General features: G+C 44.6%; 1 long non-coding RNA gene across 1 annotated transcript in view; it reads right to left on the reverse strand.

The window, feature by feature from the left end:
- LOC149525896 (uncharacterized) overlaps positions 1 to 20,384 on the reverse strand; it is a 29,076-nt gene extending 8,692 nt beyond the window's left edge. The window contains exons 1-2 of the long non-coding RNA XR_016348903.1: positions 20,105 to 20,384; positions 19,337 to 19,499 (exon numbers count right to left, since the gene is read on the reverse strand). This is a non-coding gene — a long non-coding RNA (uncharacterized LOC149525896). The remainder of the gene's footprint in view (positions 1 to 19,336; positions 19,500 to 20,104) is intronic.
- Positions 20,385 to 20,606: the final 222 nt, after the last annotated feature.

Below are 20,606 nucleotides of genomic sequence, written 5' to 3' on the forward strand. Positions count from 1 at the left end.
CCCGTTGTAGCAGGTAAGTGTAGATACTACTTATGCCAACCAAAGGGATTACCGTGCCAAAGTAGGTGATCCGCCCTCCCATGAGGCAGTAGCTAGTTCTGTCACCTCACTCCACTCAGAAGTGTGGATTCTTCACACCTCTGTCTGAAGAAGTTAAACTGATCTAATATTCTAGTGTAAACCACCTCATAGTAATGTTGAGGGAAAAAAATTAACTTAACACTGACTTTCACTGTACACCAAAGGATTCTCAGGGAGGGAAAGGACTGCTGCTTTCAGACAGCTGTCTTCTCAAACTCACATTCTTTCAGCAGATATGCCCATTTCTAGCTATCTAACAATTAGAAATACAGTAGAACCTCAGAGTTACAAACACCAGAATTACAAACTTACCAGTCAAACCCCAGACCTCATTTGGAACTGAAACTGACCAATCAGGCAGCAAAAGGGACAAAAAAAACCCCCAAAAACCACCCCCCCCCAAAAAAAAATACAGTCTAGTGCCATGAAAAATGTTTAGGACTAAAACAATAAAGGGGAAAAATTTAAGAAAATGAGAAGGCAAGGAAATTGTTTCTGTGCTTGTTCATGTGCATTAAGATGATTAAAAGCAGCATTTTTCTTCTGTCTAGTAAATTTTCAAAGTTACACTGGTCTGTGCTCAGTTGTACATTTTGGAAAGAACAACCATATTGTTTTGTTCAGTAGTACGAATATTTCAGTTATAATCTCCATTCCCAGACCCACAGAAAAGCCAGCTGGGAACTACACACAAGAGAGAAGCAAAAAAAAAAAAAAAAAAAAAAAAAAAAAAAGGAAGATGGGAACCCTGAGCCTTGGGGCCAGATCAAGGCAAGACCCTGATCTACATGGACATCTAATCTCTTTATTTCATGGTGACAGACCCATACCAGCGTTATATAAGATTTTTTTTTTCTGGAAAGCAATTTTTGTTGTATTAAATTTGATTTGGAAGCAGAAAGAATAGCCACACAAAAAAGGATTGGCAGGAATGGTAAAGAATCTATAATTCAATGTCTATTTGTCCACCAACCTAAGCTTAGACTGTTAGCTGTTTGGAGCAGGGATGATTCTTTCTTTTCTGCCTGGAAAGTACCTATTACATACTGGAATTTTTTAAAAATAGCTTTGTGCATCAAACAGCAAGTAACTGGCATATTTTAAAAGTTGCAAGCATTTTCTTAGTCTTTATAGGACAATGTAGCACTTTAAAGACTAACAAGATGGTTTATTAGATGATGAGCTTTCGTGGGCCAGACCCACTTCCTCAGATCAAATAATGGAAGAAAACAGTCACAACCATATATACCAAAGGATACAATTTAAGAAAATGAACACACATGAAAAGGACAAATCACATTACAGAACAGAAGGAGGATGTGGAGGGGGGGGGGGGAAGAAGGAAGGTGAATGCCAGTGAGTTAATGATATTAGAGGTGGGGAAGGGGAAATGTCTGTGAGTTAATAGTATTAGAGGTGATAATTGGGGAAGCTATCTTTGTAATGTGTAAGATAGTTGGGGTCTTTGTTAAGTCCGGTGCGGAGGGTGTCGAATTTTAGCATGAATGCCAGTTCAGAGGATTCCCTTTCAAGTGCAGATTTGAATGCCAACTTAAACCTGTCCAACACATTATCAATAAACTACAGCCTATATTGGAACAGGATACCATACTCAAAGAGGCTCTGGGAGACAGACCCATAGTCTCCTATAGACAACCACCTAACCTCAAGATGATTCTTACCAACCACCACAGGACATAGCACACTAATACCAACCCTGGTACCTTCCCTTGCAACAAACCCCGTTGCCAGCTTTGTCCACATATTCATTCTGCTGATACCATTATTGGACCTAACCAAGTGAGTTATAAGATCAAGAACACATATTCCTGCGCATCCAGAAATATAATCTATGCTATCATGTGCCGAAAGTGTCCGTCTGCTATGTACATTGGACAAACATCTCAGACACTTCGCCAAAGGATTAATGCCCACAAAACAGATATCAGACAAGATCACAAAGAGAAAACAGTTTCTTGTCATTTCAACCAGAAAGGACACAGTCTCAATGACCTGCTAACCTGCATCCTACTTCAGAAGACATTCAAATCTGCACTTGAAAGGGAATCCTCTGAACTGGCATTCATGCTAAAATTCGACACCCTCCGCACCGGACTTAACAAAGGCTTCTTTGTCGGCGCGGCGCGTCTAGACTGCCCCGATCTGCCGACAAACAGCTGATCGGCAGAGCGGGGCAGCCATTTAAATTTAAATGAAGCCGCGATTATTTTAATCGCGGCTTCATTTCCCTCTGCCGATCTGGCTAATCTACATGCCTCCGTCGACGGAGGCATGTAGTTTAGACGTACCCATAGAAGGCACCAGGTAAGGTAAGGCATGTTGCTATATGACACATTCTATTGAGCTTCTGCTCCTGTACTGTGTCTGTGAGGAAAATGAATGTTACAGTGAGGCCCATAAACAGGGACTCACCAAGTGGCAGCGAGTCCCGCTCGCCAGCTGTGCGGTTCGGCACACTGCGCATGTGCAGACCGCGCTGCGCGGCTGTGCTGGCTTGTAATCTACTCACCATGGGCCATCTTTATGTCATCTGTTGGTTCTGAAGATGATTCACCATTATTTTTCCCTGACCACAAACCAGGAACAACTGCACTTTAGTTATGTTTGGATCTCTGCATTAATGTTTAATACAGGAAGCAGGATATTCGCCGATCATCCCCAGCTTTTCCCCAGCCTTTGCAACATGGCCCATTTTGTTTCCCTGTGACTTCATTATTTGCATTCTTCCATAACTATTAGGGAACAAGCCCTGTTTGACTAGAAAGATCAATGAATGGCAAAATACCAGAGAAATTTCAATACTCAAGTTTTCCTATACATTAATTTTCCTTTACATTTGTAATGAATATATTTTTCATCACTGTGTGTATGGATGTAATCCATGACAGACTGTTACCTGATGTCACCAGGCTGTGTTCAGGCAATCCCTGAGTTATAAACATCTGACTTAAAAACATCCATCCATACAAACAAGAGCTCACTTGTAGCCTTGGAGAACAGGCAGAAAGACACTTATCTCACTTCTCTTTAAACTCTGTTCTAGTTCTAGCCTTCACAGCCTCCTGGAGCAAGGAGTTCCACAGGTTGACTCTGCTTTGTGAAGAACAACTTTGTGTTACTAGTTTGAAGCCTGCTACCCATTCCTTTCCTTTGGTGTCCTCTAGTCCTTCTAGTATGGGAACTAATGAAGAACTTTTCTGTATGCACCCTCTCCACCCCACTCCTGCTTTTAGAGACCTCTATCCTGTCCCCCCTCCTTCTCCTCTTTTCTAAGCTGAAAAGTCCCAGTCTCTTTAGCTTCTTTTCATATGGGACTTGTTCCAAACCCCTCATCATTGTAGTTGCCCTCCCCTCTCCCACCCTCTCTCTTCCCCTCTCCCACCTCCTTTTCCTGGTCTCCCCCACTTTTGTTCAATAAAGACAGATTCCATTTTGGAAGACACGTGTCCTTTATTTTGTACATCAAGAAGAGGGGCTAGGGAGGGGTAAGTGGAAGGAGGTGAGGGAGGAATGGGGCACGAGCCCCCGATGGGGAGGACTGGGCTGGCTCTGCGGGCTTCTGGGGGTAGAAGCTCTCCTGCAGCCCCCCAATTGCCCCCTCTCCCCAGATGGCAGCCTGCGGCAAGTGCAGCCGGTCTGATGGCCGAGTGCTGTGATGTGCCCAGTGTGGGTAGTCCACGCAATCCAAGCCAGGACTGCTCTGCAAGCGGGGCACTCCTGAGAACTGTCTGTCCGGGGTGAGGGTAGGGACCCTTTAAGCACAGCCCTCGGCTAGCCTGAGAAAGCATCTCCACACTCTAATTCCTCCTCTGATGCCCTGCCAGCACTCCTTCCGGCCATCCTTAAGCCCGGTTCAGGGTCCACTTAATGTGGACATGCTAGTTCAAATTAGCAAAATGCTAATTCGAACTAGTTTTTTAGTCTGGATCCGTTAGTTCGAATTAGCTTAGTTTGAATTAACGTTGTAGTGTAGACGTACCCTAACAGATTAGTAAGACAGGATTTTCCTTTACAGAAGCCATGTTGACTTTTGTCCAACAAATTATGTTCTTCTACATGCTTCTCAATTTTATTCTTTACTATTGTTTCTACTAATTTGCCCGGTACTGAAGTTAGACTTACCGGTCTGTAATTGTCAGGATCGCCTCTAGAGCCCTTTTTAAATATTGGTGTCATGTTGGCTACCTTCCAGACATTAGGTACGGAAGCCGATTTAAAGGATAGGTTACAAACCACAGATAATAGCTCAGCAATTTCCCATTTGAGTTCTTTTAGAACCCTTGGATGAATGGCATCCGGTCCCGGAGATTTGTTAACATTAAGTTTTTCTATTTGTTCCAAAACCTCCTCTAAAGACACTGCAATCCGGGACAGTTCCTCCGATTCATCACCCACAAAGGACAGTGCAGATTCAGGAATCTCCCCAACGTCCTCAGCTGTAAAGACTGAAGCAAAGAAATCATTTAGTTTCTTCGCAATGACTTTATCGTCCTTGATTGATCCTTTTATAGCTCGATCATGTAGGGGACCCTCAGGTTTTTTAACAGGCTTCCTGCTTCTAATGTACTTAAAAAACATTTTGTTATTTCTTTTTGAGTTTTTGGCTAGCTGTTCCTCAAAATCTTTTTTTGCTTTTCTTATTACATTTTTACACTTGATTTGACAGTGTTTATGTTCTCTTCTATTTATCTCACTAGGACTGGACTTCCACTTCTTAAAAGATACCTTTTTGTCCCTCACTGCTTCTTTTACATGGTGGTTAAGCCGCAGTGACTCTTTTTTAGGTCTCTTGCTATGTTTTTTAATTTGGGGTATACATTTAAGTTGGGCCTCTATTATGGTGTCTTTAAAAAGTTTCCATGCAGCTTTCAGGGATTTGGCTCTAGTCTCTGTGCCTTTTAATTTCTGTTTCACTAACCTCCTCATTTTTGTGTAATTCCCCTTTTTGAAATTAAATGCCAGGATGCTGGACTGCTGTGGTGTTCTTTCCACCACAGGAATGTTGAATGTTATTATATTATGGTCACTATTCCCAAGCGGTCCGGTAACGGTTATATCCTGGACCTGATCCTGCACTCCACTCAGGACTAAACTGAGAATTGCCTCTCCCCTTGTGTGTTCCTGCACCAGCTGCTCCAAGAAGCAGTCATTTAAGCCATTGAGAAATTTTATCTCCACCTCTCTTCCTGAGGTGACATGTATCCAGTCAATATGGGGGTAATTAAAATCTCCCATTATTATAGAGTTCTTTATTTTGGTAGCCTCTCTAATCTCCCTCAGCATTTCAATGTCAGTATCGCTGTCCTGGTCAGGTGGTCGGTAATATATCCCTACTGCTAATTTCTTATTATTGGAGCATGGAATTACTATCCATAGCGATTCTATTGAACATGTTGATTCACTTAATATTTTTATTTCGTTTGATTCTACATTATCTTTCACATACAGTACCACTCCGCCACCCACTCGGCCTGCTCTATCCTTTCTATCTATTTTATATCCCAGTATGATTGTGTCCCACAGATTTTCCTCATTCCACCAGGTTTCAGTGATGTCTATTATGTCAGTCTCCTCATTTAATACGAGATACTCTAGTTCACCCATCTTAGTAATCAGACTCCTAGCATTTGTGTACAAGCACTTTAAAAATTTGCCACTGCTTATTTGTCTGCCCTTCCCTGATGCATTGGATTCCTTTGTATGCGGTTGTTTGTCTGCTCTGGCCCATGGTTTGTCCTCTCCCCTCCTCTCTTTCTGACTACAGATTAGAGACTGTGTTTTAACAGTCTTGTGTTTTCTGAATTGAGTGATAACAATGACTTTGCAAAATGACCAGTGAAAGGGAAAATGACAGAAAGGGGCTATTCTGTATTCTGGGCCTTGTGCTCCAGTTTTCAGTTCTCACCAGATGCATTTGATGATCTAATACAAGTTTCATTTTAGCAATCAACCTAAGGACCGGATGTCACAGCACTAACCACATCTTTCATCCCTATCAAATGTATGGGCTTTTAGGGCCAGGAAAGAAAAAAATGCTTCCTAAAATAAAAAGAGGAAAGGCTGATTGCAGAAACTAACTTCTTGTAAGGGCTCTATCACAATATTTTGTATTTACATGTGCAGAGAGCTTGCAGAATGTTTGGCTTGCTGAAAACAGATAGATATTCTGTGTCTTTCTTTCTTTCTTTCTTTCTTTCTTTCTTATTGCCCATTAGAATTTTGGAGCTACATATTAGCATAGGCATAAGAAATTACGCAGACTTAATCTCCCTAGAGCTGAATTCAGTATTTCTCTTTCTTTAGTGAAGAATTATAGCAGTAGTCATGAAATGATGATCCATCAGCTACTGATTCCTTTGGCCTTTGCTGCCTCTAAGCTTAGAGTGTCAAGTTCAAGCTGTATTCCATTTGTCTGTATAATAGTGCCAGAGTTCCTACTTAGGATTTGGTCCCCATTGCACTAAGGGCTATATAAATATAGAGGGTGTGATTGTCTCCTCTGCCAATGAGTAAGAAAGGGGTGAGGATTCTCATAGACTCATAGACTTTAAGGTCAGAAGGGACCATTATGATCATCTAGTCTGACCCCCTGCACAGTGCAGGCCACAGAATCTCAACCACCCCTCTTAGAATAATCCTCTCACCTATATCAAAGATATTGAAGCATTCAAATACTTTGAAGGACCCAACATGCAGAGAGTCCTTCAGCTGTAATCTGTGCCCAATGCTACAGAGTAAGGCGAAAAACCTCCAGGGCCTCTGCCAATCTACCCTGGAGGAAAATTCCTTCCCGACCCCAAATATGGCGATCAGCTAAACCCTGAGCATGTGGGCAAGACTCACCAGCCAGACACCCAGAAAGTTCCCTAGAGCAACTCCTATCATCCCTCCATTGACCTATTTCCAACTGATAATGAATGGTCAATTAGTTACCAAGATCATGTTATTTCATCCAACCATCCCCTTATAGAATCCTAGAACTGGAAGAGACCCCAGAAGGTCGTCAAGTCCAGCCCCCCGCTGTAGGCAGGACCAATCCCATCTAAATCAACCCGGCCAGGGCTTTGTCAAGCCAAGACTTAAATACCTCTAGGGATGGAGACTCCACTACTTCCCTAGGTAACCCATTCCAATGCTTCACTACCCTTCTAGTAAAATAGTTTTTCCTAATATCCAATCTGGACCTCTCCCACCACAACTTGAGACCATTGCTCCTTGTTCTGCCATCTGTCACTACTGAGAACAGCCTCTCTCCAGCCTCTTTGGAACCTCCCTTCAGGAAGTTGAAGGCTGCTATCAAATCCCCCCTCACTCTTCGCTTCTGCAGACTAAACAGACCCAAGTCCCTCAGCATCTCCTCGGAGGTCATATGCTCCGGCCCCCTAATCATTTTGGTTGCCCTCCGCTGGACCCTCTCCAATGCTTCCGCATCCTTTTTGTAGTGGGGGGCCCAGAACTGGACACAATACTCCAGATGTGGCCTCACCAAAGCCGAATAAAGGGGAATAATGACATCTCTGGATCTGCTGGCAATGCTCCTCTTAATGCATCCTAATATGCCATTAGCCTTCTTGGCTACAAGGGCACACTGTTGACTCATATCTAGCTTCTCATCCACTGTAACCCCCAGGTCCTTTTCTGCAGAACTACAACTTAACTGGCTGGTCCCCAGCCTGTAACTATGCTTGGGATTCTTCCGTCCCAAGTGCAGGACTCTACATTTGTCTTTGTTGAATCTCATGAGATTTCTAGTGGCCCAATCCTCCAATTTGTCTAAGTCACTCTGGATCCTATCTCTGCCCTTAAGCGTATCTACCTCTCCCCCCAGCTTAGTGTCATCTGCAAACTTGCTGAGGGTGCAATCTATCCCCTCATCCAGGTCATTAATAAAGATATTGAACAAAACTGGTCCTAGAACCGAACCTTGGGGCACTCCACTAGAAACCGACCGCCATCCTGACATCGAACCGTTGATCACTACCCGCTGGGCCCGGCCTTCTAGCCATCTTTCTATCCATCTTACCGTCCATTTATCCAATCCACATTCTCTTAACTTGCTGGCAAGAATATTGTGGGAGACGGTATCAAAAGCCTTGCTAAAGTCAAGGTATATAACATCCACTGACTTTCCCATGTCCACCGAGCCAGTTACCTCATCATAGAAGCTAATCAGATTGGTCAGGCACGACTTGCCCTTTGTGAATCCATGCTGACTATTCCTGATCACTTTCCTCTCATCCAAGTGTCTCAAAATGGATTCCTTTAGGATCCCTTCCATGATTTTTCCGGGAACCGAGGTAAGACTGACCGGCCTATAGTTCCCTGGATCGTCCTTCTTCCCTTTTTTGAAGATGGGCACTACATTTGCCTTTTTCCAGTCATCTGGGATTTCTCCCGATCTCCACGACTTTTCAAAGATAATGGCCAAAGGCTCCTCAATGACATTTGCCAACTCCCTCAGTACCCTCGGGTGCATTAAGTCTGGACCCATGGATTTGTGTACGTTTAGCTTTTCTAAATAGTTCCTAACCTGTTCTTTACCCACCAAGGGCTGTCCATCTTCTTCCCATCTTGCATCACTTAGCACAGAAGTCCAGGAGCCGACCTTGTCCGTGAATACAGAGGCAAAGAAAGAATTGAGTACTTCAGCTTTCCCCACATCCTCTGTCACTAGCTTACCTCCTTCATCCATTAGGGACTGCACACCCTCTCTGATCACCTTCTTCTTGTGATGGGAAGCACCAGGGAGCCAATTACTAAGGGCAGGCATGGGCCTTGATGTAACTTAGGGTATGGCTGCACTAGCCACCCTAGTTCGAACTAGGGTTGCTAATGTAGCCATACCCTTAGACAACGTCTCATGAAGCTTTAATTTATTCCTCTGATAAATTAAATGGTCAGTTGAGGGTTGCTGTGATGAAGTAGAGCTCTGCCAATTCTGCCCCTAGAATGCCTCTCCTGGTATCTTCAGGCTAAAAAGCCCAGCGGCAATACCACTAGCTCATTTTCTTATTGAGTTGTGAAGAAGGATTTCACAGTAGTCAGTAGACATAACTCCCAGATGCATTTTCTTGATACTGCCACAATTTGTTCTGGTCCAATGGAAACAGTGGTCTGCCAGTCTGTTTGTTTGGTGTTGACTGGAACACACGCACAACTCCTGAAAATGTAACATGCAACTACAGGTTGGACCTTCTTGGTCCGGCACTGTCAGGACCTGAGCAGTCCCAAACCAGGCGGCTTGCCAGACCAGGGGAGGTCAGTGTTCCCATGTTGGCTGTCCCACTCCCAGGCTTCCCAAACTGGGGCTCCTTCTTGCTGCTACCCGGAGTTCCCCAGGTTCTGCTGCCGGGGCCACCTAGATACCACCAGCCTGTTCAGATGCCACAGCCTCGCTACCGTTTGGGATTCCCCAGGGCTCCCTGACCAAGGCTCACCTACTGCTGCCTGCCTCGCTGCTGCTGGGGGTTCTCTGGCCAGGGCTACCTGGCCACCCCAACCTCACTGCACTGGGAATTCCAGGGGTTCCCTGGCTGGGGCTCCCTGGCCACCTGCCCCTGACAACATCGGGGAGTTCTCTGGCTGGGGCCACCCAGCTGCCCAGCCAGCTGCCACTGGGTGTTTCCCGGGATTCCCTGGCTGGTGCTGCCTGGCTGCCACCAGCTCCGCTGCGGGGGCCAGTCCTGCTCCGACCTGGCTTCCCTGGGGCTGCCTGTGCTGCCGCCTGGCCCTGCTGCTGCAAGGGGTTCCCCAGGCGGGGCAGGGACTCCCTATTTGCTGCTTGGCCTGGCTGACACCAGGGGTTCCCTGCCCGGGGCGGGGGCTCCCTGTTCACCACATGGTCCTGCTGAGGCCGGGGGTTCTCTGGCCGGACCAGGGCTCCCCAGGCACCACCTGGCCCAGCCACTGCTGGCCCAGCCAGAGCTTCCCAGCCCTGCATTCTCCTGGCTGGCTTCAGCTCTTTGCCTCTGGGACTCTCTGGTCCAGCAACATCTGCGGCTCTGCCGGACCATGGATGTTGCCGGAGCAGAGAGTCCCAATTTTGAAAGTGTAAAAACCTATTGGATGCGCTTTCATTGTTATTGTTATCTGTCTTAGTATAAATAATGTTTATCATGTTTTTAACTCTGCACTCTTGGTTTCATAATTTTTACATAAGCAAATTTATATTTGGAAATTACATTCTGAAGATAAGACATTTTAAATGTTTAGTTACTTTTATGGCTAGGTTTCTTCTATTGACAAGGGGTTGCTTATTCATTGGACCTTTATAATGGTTATTAAACACAAAACCTTCTGCTCTAAAATGTTGGCCGTTACCACTTAAGCTGATGGAGCAAGTACTTCGGCTAAGAGCAGTATCAGGCTATTCTCAATGTGAACCGGTCACTTGCTTGCATTACGTGTACTCTAACATTAAGCTGAACTTAATTGATATTTTGGCGTTGGAGCTTCCCTACTATATATGTGATATGTAGAAGGTCTTCAATTCATTTATGGATAGAAGAATAGTTTATTTTTCTCTGTGTGTTCAAGGAGGATTAACATTTCCCATAAACAATGATGAAAATTAAGAATTTTTCTTAACTGGGAACTCAGTTCTTGCATTTTGCAGGTTTTTTTCAACAGAAAATTGGAGGATTTCAGAACATTTAAAAAGTAAATATGAAAAAGGCTAGTTAAAATTAATATCAAATATTGGGGGTTGAAATTAGTATGGCAATATAATAGTCCCATGCAACCCATCTACTGTAGTAGCTCTCTACAGAGCTAAGTAAATTCAAACCAGCTGAAGGTATCATCCAGTATTATTTAAAAAATACCCATTTGTTTATAGAGAATGACAATGGGTCTATTACTTACATGCCTTCCTCCCACGAATGTTCATGAGTGTTAGGACTGTTACATATGTGTGTGTATAATACTATCTACTCACTTCTGTTGCTGCATCTCTTTTGCCTCTAATCCCTGCAGACTCCTCACCCAGCGCTCTTTGAAGTCTTTTTCCATCTTTCTTTTTCCTCACTATAGCTTTGGGAGAAGAGACTATCAGTTTGGAATATCATATAATTAATAAAGACATTATCATGAATAGGCCTATGCCAAGGTCTCTATTTGTAACATAAAAATATCCTTGGAACAGTAATCATTCTTCAGCGTAGTTACTGATTGAAAACTAGCTGGTGTATTTTATGCAAAAACTAGAGTATGGGGGCATCCAAGGTGCACGGGGACAAAGGGGCTTGCTAACAGCCCTTTTCAAGGTGTTACTTACTGCCCTCCCAAACACACACACACTATAGCTAGCCAACTCCAGAGACTAGTTTAAGGGAAGATTTGGGGCTAAAACTTTGCCCAGTTCCTGCCATTTTCCAACTGAAGTATCTATTGGAAAACATCTGGAGTGCAATTCTTGAGCTTCCCTCAGCAGTTGGGACTAAGACCCTAGTAACTCTAACGCAGTGGATCTACTGGGCTCCACATGCAGCCCACAAACCTCCTGGCTGCCCCTCCCCCTTCCCCCCCCCCCCCCCCGCCCTTCTCTACACACCTCTGATGCACCAGGGCACCAGAGCCCTGCACTTCCTTCCCAGCACTTTTGGAGCATGTGAATCATCTGATTCATGTTCCATCCCCGCTCCTACCCCTCTCTCCCAGATATGGAATATCACGAATCAGCTGTTCACAGCATTCTAGTTCTGGTAAATGGGGGGGAGTAGGCGAGGGGATGAAGCACGAATCAGGCAGTTTGCATACTCCAAGGCTGCGTCTAGACTGGTATGATTTTGCACAATACTTTCAACAGAAAAGTTTTTCCATTAAAAGTATTTGTGCAAGAAAACATCTATACTGGCATGTGCCTTTGCGCAAAAGATTTGCTTTTGTGCAAAAGCATCTATGCCAGTGTAGACGCTCTCTTGCACAAGAAAGCTCAGATGGCCATTTTAGCCATCGGGCTTTCTTATGCAAGAAATGGATGTTACCTGTCTACACTGGCCCTCCTGTGCAAGAATACTTCCACAAGAGGGCTTATCCCTGAGTGGGAGCATCAGAGTATTTGCACAAGAACCACTGATTTTGTACATTACAAAGTCAGTGTTCTTGCGCAAATACTCGTGGCCAGTGTATAGAGGCGGCAAGATTTTGTGCAAAATCATGCCAGTCTAGACACAGGCCAAAAGTGCTGGGAGGGATGGTGAGGAGCAGGTAAGTGCAGGGCTCTGGTACCCCAGTGTTTGAGAGAGGTGCATGGGGGGGGGGGCGATGGACAAATACAGGGGGTCCACAGGGCCAGAGGTGGAGCCCCAGTGGGCCATAGGCTGCTGCAGACCACTGAGGTGAAGGAGGGCCACTCCTGTGACCCATCCCTCATTCCTGGTTGCCCATTCCTGTTCTAACACTTAGTGAGCGTGCAGAAATCTTTACCTTTCCCCTATGCAGCTGTGTTGGAGTAGGTACAATCTTGCCCTGAGTGGTGAACTGGAATGCTGCTAATGTATCACAGTATGTAGATTGCAGTAAAACGTTCCATATAGTGCTGTGAGATGGACTGTGAAGAATAATTATACATATGAAACATTTGAACAAAGGCACACTAGAAAAAATAATAAGTAGGGCTAAGAAACTACTTGACCAAAAGGGGCTGAGAGGCCTGTAAAAGGACCTCCTCAGGAGGAACTGATTAATACCACATTTTCTCCTATGGGTCAGAGTCAAATTTACACCTTCCTTTAGCTCAAGCTTTCTAGTAAGAACAAATTGAGAAGGACAACAAATATTCAGGGGAACACAGCCTTGCTGCTGAGCTAGCAGGTGTGTTTGAGGTCAACTGAAAATTGATTAGGATTGGTGGAAAAAATATGTCAGGAACAACTATCAGTGTCCTCCAGATCCATACTTTAGTCTCACAGCAATGAGGGGTAGTTAGGCTAGAAGTTTTTGGTGTCAATTTTGACCATTCTCAACCATGGCAACCAAAACACCAGTTATATGTCATTGCTTTTCACTTGCATGATTTTCCAATGCAGCATTTATTTAATCTATGGTTCATGACCTTGCAAAATAGACACGTACTTCTGGCTGCACAGTCTAATATCTTCACGTGGCTTTCAGATGAACAGCTTTGGTACATGCAGTTTGTTCAGAATGAAGCAATGTGTTTGCTCACTGGTTTGAGCAACTGTAATAATATTACATCCATTCAGCATACTTTATATAGAATCATAGATTACTAGGACTGGAAGGGACCTCGAGAGGTCATCGAGTCCAGTCCCCTGCCCTCATGGCAGGACCAAATACTATCTAGACCATCCCTGATACACATTTATCTAACCTACTCTTAAATATCTCCACAGATGGAGATTCCACAACCTCCCTGGGCAATTTATTCCAGTGTTTGACTACCCTGACAGTTAGGAACTTTTTCCTAATGTCCAATCTAAACCTCCCTTGCTGCAGTTTAAGCCCATTGCTTCTTGTTTTATCCTCAGAGGCCAAGATGAACAAGTTTTCTTCCTCCTCCTTAGGACACCCTTTTAGATACCTGAAAACTGCTATCATGTCCCCCCTCAATCTTCTCTTTTCCAAACTAAACAAACCCAATTCTTTCAGCCTTCCCTCATAGGTCATGTTCTCTAGACCTTTCATCATTCTTGTTGCTCTTCTCTGGACCCTCTCTAATTTCTCCACATCCTTTTTGAAATGCGGTGCCGAGAACTGGACACAATACTCCAACTGAGGCCTAAACAGTGCAGAGTAGAGTGGAAGAATGACTTCTCGTGTATTGCTCACAACACATCTGTTCATGCATCCCAGAATCATGTTTCCTTTCTTTGCAACAGCATCACACTGCTGGCTCATGTTCAGCTTGTGGTCCACTATAACCCCTAGATACCCTTCTGCCGTACTCCTTCCTAGACAGTCGCTTCCCATTCTGTATGCGTGAAACTGATTGTTCCTTCCTAAGTGGAGCACTTTGCATTTGTCTTTATTAAACTTCATCCTGTTTACCTCAGACCATTTCTCCAATTTGTCCAGATCATTTTGAATTATGACCCTATCCTCTAGAGCAGTCGCAACCCCTCCCAGCTTGGAATCATCTGCAAACTTAATAAGCGTACTTTCTATGCCAATATCTAAATCGTTGATGAAGGTATTGAAGAGAGCCGGCACCAATACAGATCCCTGTGGAACCCCACTTGTTATGCCTTTCCAGCAGGATTGTGAACCATTAATAACTACTCTCTGAGTACGGTTATCCAGCCAGTTATGTACCCACCTTATAGTAGCCCCATCTAAGTTGTATTTGCCTAATTTATTGATAAGAATATCATGCGAGACCGTATCAAATGCCTTACTAAAGTCTAGGTATACCACATCTACCACTTCTCTCTTATCCACAAGACTCATCCTATCAAAGAAAGCTTTCAAATTGGTTTGACATGAGTTGTTCTTTACAAATCCACGCTGGCTGTTCCCTATCATCTTGCCACCTTCCAATATTGTCTGCTAGTAAAGTGCATGAGTATCAGAGGGGTAGCCGTGTTAGTCTGAATCTGCAAAAGTGGTGAGGAATCCTGTGGCACCTTATAGACTAACTGAAGTGTCGGAGCATAAGCTTTCATGGGCAAAGACCCACTTCGTCAGGTGCATGTTGTGGAAATTTCCAGAGGGAGGTATAAATATGCAGGCCAGAATCAGGCTAGACATGACGAGGTGGATCCAATCAGGGAGTATGAGGCCCACTTCTAGTAGCTTATCTGGAGGTGTGAATACCAAGAGAGGAGAAGCTGCTTTTGTAGTTAGCTAGCCATTCACAGTCTTTGTTTAATCCTGAGATGATTGTGTCCAACTTGAAGATGAACTGTAGCTCAGAAGTTTCTCTTTGAAGTCTGGTCTTGAATTATTTTTGCTGCAGGATGGCTACCTTTAGATCTGCAATTGTGTGTTCAGGGAGATTGAAAAAACCCTACAGGGTTTTGTATATTGCCATTCCTACTATCTGATTTGTGTCCATTTATTCTTTTACGTAGGGACTGTCCAGTTTGGCCAATGTATATAGCAGAGGGGCATTGTTGGCACATGATGACGTTTATTACGTTAGTAGATGTGCAGGAGAATGAACCAGTGACAGTATGGCTGATCTGGTTAGGTCCTGTGATGGTGTTGCTGGCGTATATATGTGGGCAGAGTTGGCACTGAGGTTTGTTGCATGGATTGGTTCCTGAGTTAGAGTTATTATGGTGCGGTGTATAGTTGCTGGTGAGAATATGCTTCAGGTTGGCGGGTTGTCTGTGGGCGAGGACTGGCCTGACTCCCAAGGCCTGTGAAAGCGAGGGATCATTGTCCAGGATGGGTTGTAGATCACTAATGATATGTTGAAGAGGTTTTAGCTGAGGACTGTAGGTGATGGCCAGTGGTGGTCTGTTGGTTTCTTTCTTGGGCTTGTCCTGTAGCAGGAGGCTTCTGGGTACATGCTTGGCCCTGTTAATCTGTCTCCTCATTTCCTCATGTGGGTATCGTAGTTTACAGAATGCTTGTCAAGTGTAGACTGCTATTTTTAAAGTAGGTCTGATTGAAATCTGGTAAACAATCATTCTGACAAAATGCCTTTTTTATTTAGAAAATTAAAATGTGCATAGATTTAAAAAAAATCGGATTCATTTTTGAGGGGAAAAAATAACTCTTAATCTTTTTTTAATTCCCCCATGATTTTTCAGTGGCAAATGAGAAAAGATGCATATAGAAAGGAGGGGAAGGGGAACACTGAGAGACTGAAAATCAATTTTTTAGTTATCATTTTTAATTGAGAAAATGGAAAGATGTCACTTTTTTGACAAAACATTTTTGACCAGTTCTAATTTTAACTGTAAACTAGTGATTTTTCAAACCAGTAGCAATGTTGGCCTGAGGTGTATTAAAGGCCTTTTCCTGATTTGTATCTGTGTTCAAGTATCAGATACTGCTTAGCTATCCTCCCCAGGCTTTAACCTATGGGAGTGGAATTCCCTTTACCCCAGACTTCGCAATCTACTTAGCAACCTCCTTTTTCATTCTACAGAATAAAACATTGTAGCTAGGGAAAGATTTCCTAAAAAGAAAGGCAGTAATGAATGCACCTGTAACATTCATCTCCCGTAAAGAAGAGTTTGTTTTAAGAGCTGCATCAGTGTGCTGCATGTTTTCACAAAAGCCCCTGCAGTTGATGCTGCAGTTGAAACCCTCAGGTTGCCCTCTAACGTGGCCCTGTGAAACATGACATATGCTATACAGGGGTTGTTGGTTTCTCTGAAACTAACTGGGGGCCCAGTTCTTCCATCCTAACTGTCTGAAACAATCCCAGGGCGATCTCTCAGCATGAGTCAGGCTGAAGCCAGTGCACAATGCAGTGACTCACTGAGCGGGGTGTCTTGCTGGGAGCATATGACACCAGCACTCCAGCTTTTGCATTCACTACACTTTGGTCTCCAGATGGGGTATTAAGTCTGGGTTAATCCAAAAAAAAGCCCCGAGAGGCCTGGGACCAGAACTGCTCTTTTCTGTGTAAAAGGGCTCGACAACTCAGAACTTGCTCCCCTCCTTGTTGGGTTGCTAATTTCAGTTGGACTTGTTCCTGGAGCTCTTATGACATCATCTTTATTAAAGATTGATCTTTAATTCTTGGAGGGTTGACAAACTTACCTCCATGGTCCAAGACAGTCCAAACATGGTGATCTTCCAGCCAAGCTTCAATAGAAACCTGTTTAATTGGGCTTAGGGTAATGTGTCTGGCTGAGTGCCTGTTGAAATGCTCATTTTAATAATGGTGTAGTATATATTTATAATGCTGTGTCAGGGTGCCTAGAGCTGTTGGCATGTCTTCCTTTATCATAATTTAAATCTAAAAAATAAGGGGGACAAAACTGTGCTCTCATTAATAATTTTTAGTTTGCTGTTAACATTTTTAAATGAGGCTAATTAATGACTAAAACACGTCATCAGTGTGCGTGGAAACTTTTCCAACATTTGAAGTCTTTAAATAAAGTTTGAGTGTCTTCCTTTATATTATCTGACCTGGGAATTTTGCAGTCAAGGGTTTTCTTGCCTATAGATTTTTCTTTTGGGCCTTGTTTGGTGCCAAAGACAGGACTTGTACAGTGTATGGTGCTCTGCAAAATCTAAAACTCTGTTCTGGTGAATATGGGGGTTGATTAGAGATTAGAAGTTTCCATTCTATAAAAAATTCCAAAATTCTGAAAAATAATCCATTTTTGGAATGACAAGTAGAATTTTCATAATTTCTCGTGGAAGAAAAGATCCTCCAGAAGTTTAAGAAACAAACATTTTCAAACAAAATTGAGCCCCTCTCCTAAATGTTGTGGCTGCTGTCTCAGTCTGGTCTTCCAGGACTGTTATAAACAGGTTGCTCACTCTCCAGCTCTGGCTTCTAAAGTTCTGTCAATTGTCAAGAAACCTGCTCCTACTCTACCACTGATGGGGCACTATTTTTTTATTAAACAACGAGGAGCTTTTCAACTACAAAAGCTTATGCCCAAATAAATCTGTTAGTTTTTAAGGTACCGCAGGACTTCTCATTGCTTTTGTATAGACAGACAAAAATGGCTACCCTTCTGACATTTGTCACCATGCAAGTCACTGTGGGTTTTTAAAAACATTTTACTGAGACAAGTCACAACGCTACATCCTACATTACTTATTGAGGATCAGGCTAATATGCAAAGAACCTGACTAAAGACTGGCTTGCTGGCTGGGGAGCCCACCTCTGAGTATACTAAAACAGGTGAGCAAATTAGTAGATACTTGTTATTTTAGGCACCTCTCTTTGTACCTACTTGATGTGAAAGTTTTTCCATTACAAGGGCAGCACATAATTTACTATACAGGTTGAACCTCTCTAATCCAGAACTCTCTCATCCATCATTTCATGTGTGTGGCCAAGTTTCCTGTGGTCCCATAAAGTTTGTTTACATCCACCTGTCCTATCTCTTAGTGTTCTGTGTTATTATTTAGTTCTAATTTACCCCTAAGTGCCCTCTAGCAGCACAGTAAGCTGTAGAAGTGTTGGTAATGCTGCTAGACAATATTGACATCCTGTGGTCCAAAAAATTCTCTCCTTCAGAATTGGTCAGGTCCCAAGAGTTCCGGACTAGAGAGTACCAAAAAAACATAGGAGAAGTTGCATATTTCCTGTAACATGAAATATCAGTTCCTGATGCTAAGAAATTAATTTGTTCTGTTTAAAATGCAGCTTCATTACTGCAACATTAAGTAAGAAGGTTGGGAATCCCCAGGACACAAATATTTCCCGGACAAAACCATCGCCTCTGCAAGTATGTTCTCCTTTTCGTGCAAGCCCTCCAATACAGCATCTTCCTCACAGCAAATATATAATGGACCCTAACTGGAGTTGATTACCTTTGATACAGACATTTTAAAAATATTCTTTGAGCTCTACAAATCAAATACATAGATTCTTCTCCCAAATAAAGACCCATCATTCAAATCAATCATTTTGTACAAATTCCTCTCATCTTTCCATCTGTGTTTTCTTTTCTGCATCCAGGACTGGCCACAGACTTTGCCCAGATCTGGGCAATGTGGGTGGGGCTCAACTCCAGGCCCTGGTGGGGCTTTGTGGAAGAGGTGGCACTTGGGGTAGCCTTTTTTGGCCAGGCCTCAGTGCCACCGGAATCTCAATACATAGGGCTCTGGTGATGATTTAAAGGGCCCAGGGCTATGGCTGCTGTTGCTGCTGCAGTAGTAGCTCAAATCCCTGGGCCCTTTGAAATTACCAGGCCCTGGTGCAACTTCCCCCTTTGCTCCTCCCTGTTGGTGGCCCTGTCAACATCTGTTCCAATCACAATCATATATATCTTAGAAATTAAATCTTGTTCCAGCTTTCTCCTGGGTCACCTCCTCAAATGTATTTCAAGGTCTTAAAAGGATCATCTTATATCCAGATACCACAGTGAAATGTTTGACTTGTAGATGTTGAAAATATGGACTCTTTATATTATTTACACAGCCCCATATAAACATGCTGTGAGCGGGAATGGAGCATGCCAGTGTCCTGTCCATGCTACAGATTCTGCTCTTCATGTTCAGGCTAAGACTTTGGGAAACCCTGCATGGTGACTGGGGACATCACAGGCTGCATTTAGTTAGGCCATGATACAGCAAATTTCTTGAGCTCATGGTTAACTTTAGGCATGCAAGTGTCTTTATTGGGACTTACTGAAGTGCTTTGATGGATCCAGCATGAGTCTCTCAGATAGAAAGCCAGGGAAAACTGCAGGTTGCGTGTGTGGCCAGTGGCTTCAACGGAAAATCTTCTTTGTATTCACTACAACCAATTCTCTATCCTTTAGTCTCTGTCTTAGCCTCACCCACAGGCAACACTGGGGAGAATAGGAAGAGGAAGCAATGTATCTAATGAGTAGGGATTATTCTTATGAAAGTTTTATCTTTAATAAGAAATTAGAGGGGTGTGTGTGTGTGTGTGTGTGTGTGTATCTCACTGCTGCTTGGATCAACCTCTTTTGTCAGGGAGAGCTAAAGGTGTCCCAGTCCTAAGCTAAGTCTTGTACATGTTTCTCAAATGGGCAACCGCCACGCTCAACTACAGTGTGATGCTGTTGCAAAAAAAGTAACCATGATTCTGGGATGCTGTAACCCGTTGCCCTGGTGGTCACCCCGAGTTCGGGTGACCCTCGTCCTAACCAGCTGATCGGATTCCTGGCCCTCCGTCCGATCCTAGCTCCCGACCGACCGTGTGGGATGTCAGAGCCCGCACTGGCTCGCAGACGCCGGGAAGGGGACTCGGGCCCTCCCTCACTCCGAGCCCCGACCCAGGGCCCTAAGACGGGGACGCTAGTCCCTAGTCAGTGGAGGGGGTTACGTTCCCCCAAACCCTCCACTCGCGGGGACCACGGCCCCGCCCTGGGTCACTTCTTCCCGGCCGGTTGTTCGGCACGTTCCCCCCCCAGCAAGGGGACAGACTCACCCGGAGCCCCTGTCTTGGGTGGGGCTTCAGCCGCCGCGGGTCACGCGTCTCCTCCCCAGGGCCTCCCAACGGGCTCGGTTCCTCCGTCCTGCCTCCAGCGCTCCTCTCCCCCGGTCCATGGTCAGGCGCCTTTTGGACGGCCCGCTCCCCTGCGGACGCCGGGGCCGGCGTGGTCCCGTGACTCCAGGCCCCGCCCCTCTCCGCGCTCTCCCCGTCGCCTCCGGTGACGTCATCGCCCGGCGCCGGGGAAAGCGGCGGGCCGACGGCCGTCTCGGCCGGGGCTCCTGCTTCCGGGTTCCCCGTCTCAGTGCGGGGCGGCGCGGACCCTGTGCCTGCCCCGTCACATCCCTCCCCCCTTAGGCTCCTATTTACCCCCGCCTCTCCCCCGGTCCCCTTTTCTGGTACCCGCGACAAACAGTCAGCATTTCCGTTTGTAGTACCTGACCTATGTTTTACTTCAAATTTGTAGGGTTGCAGGCTCAGGTACCATCTCATTATACGG

The sequence above is a fragment of the Pelodiscus sinensis genome, chromosome 1 (genome assembly GCF_052426305.1).
Source record: "Pelodiscus sinensis isolate ZL-2025 chromosome 1, ASM5242630v1, whole genome shotgun sequence".
Classification (NCBI taxonomy): domain Eukaryota; kingdom Metazoa; phylum Chordata; order Testudines; family Trionychidae; genus Pelodiscus; species Pelodiscus sinensis.